We start from the raw sequence: 3163 nt of genomic DNA, 5'->3' as shown, positions 1-3163 counted from the left end.
TTGTGTCTTTGTGTCAATCCCTCTGGTTGAGACTCTTCCTTTCCTTTGTTGTTCCTCTTCATTTCCAAGCATGATGTCCTTCTCCAAAGAACAGCCTCTCTGAGCAACATGACCAAAGTATGTGACATGAAGTTTTCTCATCTTTCCTCCAAGGAGCACTCTGGCAGAACTTTCTCCAGGACATAACTGTTTGTTCTTTTGGCAGTCCATGGGATATTCTTTTTTTTTTTTTTTTAGTAATTCTTCTTTTTACTTTTAAAAAAGGAGTACTTTTATAATTCATATAAGTTGTGTCTCATGCATGTTCATTTTGCATAATCTTTAATTTACAATATATTTCATTCATGTACATTATGGAATTCCCCCCTTGTACAATCATCTTACTAATAACTACATTTGTGAAAGCGTGCTACTTCGTACCTCATGCCCTCATATCTCCCTTTTTGATAGATAATTACGGATTTTCCCACCCCTATCAAATCAATGTTCTGCAGGAACAAGCATGAATTTTTACTGAAGAATCCTCAGTTCTACCTGGAAATGGGATATTCTTACACTTCTCCAACACCACAGTTTAAAGGCATCAATTCTTCTGTCATCCTTATTTGTTATGCAGCTCTCAGATACACAACAAGTGATTGAAAAGGTCATGACCTGAATTGGGCAAACCTTAGTCCTAAAACCGTCATCTTGATCCTCAGCAGTTTTGAAAGGTCCCTGACTGTACACTTTCTGAGTATAATATGTCTCTTTATCTCCTGTTTGTTAGTATCAAGCATATTGATTGTGGATCCAAGCAAGGTGAATTTTGTTGTTGTTTTGTGCCACTAAGTCAACTGTGACTGATAGCAACCCTATGCACAATGGCTCACTGTCTCTGACACACCTACCTCCATTACCCCAGCTGCTATGTCAATCCATGTCATCTTGGGTCTTCCTCTCTTACACTATCCCTCTGTACTTCCAAGAATGATGTCCTTCGTCAAGGACTGGTCCCTCCTGGCAACATGCCCACATTGTGTGAGATGGAGCTTCAAATTTCTTGCCTCCAAGGAGCGACTTGGTTTCACCCTCTCAAGGATAAACCTGTTTGTTCTCTTGGCAGTCCTTGCTATGTTCAACACTCTTTTCTAGCACCACAACTCAAAGGCATTGGTTCTTCTTCTGTCATCTTTGGTTATTGTCCAGCTCTCTGATGTATAGCAAGCAATTGCAAAGACAATAACTTGGATCAGGTAGACCTTACTCTCTATTCTTAGTCTCATCAGTGCTCTTCAGCACTCTGGAGAGGTCCCTGACAGCAGATTTTCCTAATGTGATTTGTCTTTTGATATCTTGACTGCTGATGCCAACAGTGTTGATTATTAACAATCTCAATCTCTTCTCCACCGATCATGGTGTTACCAATTGGCCCAGTGGTGAGAAATTTTTGTCTTCTTGATGTTGAGCTTCAATTCATTTTGAAGACTATAGTCCTTGACCTTCTGCAGTAAATGTTTCAGGTCCTCCTCAGTTTTAGCAAACCAGGTTGTGTCATATGCATAATGCAGGTTGCTGAGTCTTCCTGCAATCCTGATGCCACATTCCTCCACATAAAGCCCAGACTCCTGAATGATCTGTTCTACATACAGATTGAAAAGGTATGGAGACAGGATGCATTCCTTTCCTGAATTGGAACCAAAGAGTCTTTCCTTGTTCTGTTCTGACCACTGCTTTTTGGTCCAAATATTCGTTTTTCATGAGCATATTTGATTGGTGGGGCCTGCAGTGGCACTGCCCAGAGGGAGATGTGCTGCTAACTCACAGGCTACATCTATCTGAAGGTTTGTATCCATCACTGGGTCCCTGGGAGGAAAATGAGCAATCTCCTCCCATTGGAAACTCAATGGAGAATCATCTGGGTCAGTTTCAACTCATAGACACAGAGAAAGAGATATTAACATTACTTCTAATTAAAGAATACAAGCATTTGGCCTATGAATTTGCTATTTAGGGCAGTCTTAGCTTCACTCCTTAAGTTCTTATATAAAGCATTTCTAATCATTTATATTCTAGCATTTTTTTTGACCTAGTAACTATTACGTTGAACATCTTTTAGCTCTTAAGAAGACCTTTGTTGAACTAAGAAAAACAATACCCTTCACAATAGCTAATCATAAGATTAAATACTTGGGAATAAATTTAACCAGAAGCACAAAGGATCTATTCAAAGGAAATTATAAAACATTACTACAAGAAACAAAAAAAGACCTTGAGAAGTGGAAGAATATCCCTTGCTCATGGATAGGAAGACTCAATATTGTGAAAAAGGCAGTATTACCAAAGGCAATTTACACATTTAATGCAATCCCAGTACAAATACCAATCCCATTCTTCAACAAGATGGAAAAAATCTCCAGTTTCATCTGGAATGGAAAAAAGCCCCGAATAAGCAAAACACTCCTTAAAAATAGAAGAAAGGTATGAGGCATCTCACTCCCTGATTTCAAATCCTACTACACTGCCATGGTGGTAAAGACAGCATGGTACTGGTACAATGACAGACACAAAGATCAATGGAATAGAATTGAGAATCCGGAGATCAGCCCATCTATCTATGGTCAACTGATTTTTTACAAGAAGATGAAGTCAGTTAAGTGGGGAAACGACAGCATTTTTAACAAATGGTGTTGGCAAAATTGGAAAAGTATCTGCAAAAGACTCAAGCAAGACCCACACCTCACTCCATACACAAAAACCAACTCAAAGTGGATCATGGATCTAGGACTAAAACCAAGGACTATAAACTTCATTAAAGAAAATCTAGGAACAATGCTAGAAGTCCTAACCCACAACATAAACAGTCTTCCGAGTATCCTGAAAAACCTACAACCAGAAGATAAAGTGGATGAATGGGATCTTCTAAGAATCAAATCCCTATGCAAATCCAAAAACTTCTCCAACAGAGTAGAAAGGGAAGCCACAAACTGGGAAAAAGTATTTGGTAATAACATGTCAGATAAGGACTTATATTCAGAATTTATAAAATACTTGAGCACCACAACAAGATAAAGGTAAATAATCTAATAGAAAAATGGGCATAGGATATGAACAGGCACTTCACCGAAGATGACATTCAGATGGCTAACAAGCACATGAAGAAATGTTCAAAATCCCTAGCTCT

The 3163-nt window shown here is 38.7% G+C and overlaps 1 pseudogene; it reads left to right on the top strand.

Annotated features, from left to right (window-relative positions):
* Nucleotides 1-1512: 1512 nt before the first annotated feature.
* The window catches only part of LOC102871720, an 8709-nt pseudogene continuing 7058 nt past the window's right edge, over nucleotides 1513-3163 (top strand).

Source organism: Elephantulus edwardii, unplaced genomic scaffold (genome assembly GCF_000299155.1).
Source record: "Elephantulus edwardii isolate Elephantulus edwardi_28Jun2011 unplaced genomic scaffold, EleEdw1.0 scaffold00038, whole genome shotgun sequence".
Classification (NCBI taxonomy): domain Eukaryota; kingdom Metazoa; phylum Chordata; class Mammalia; order Macroscelidea; family Macroscelididae; genus Elephantulus; species Elephantulus edwardii.
The sequence above is the reverse complement of the archived record's forward strand: the minus strand, read 5'-3'. Positions and strand labels throughout refer to the sequence as shown.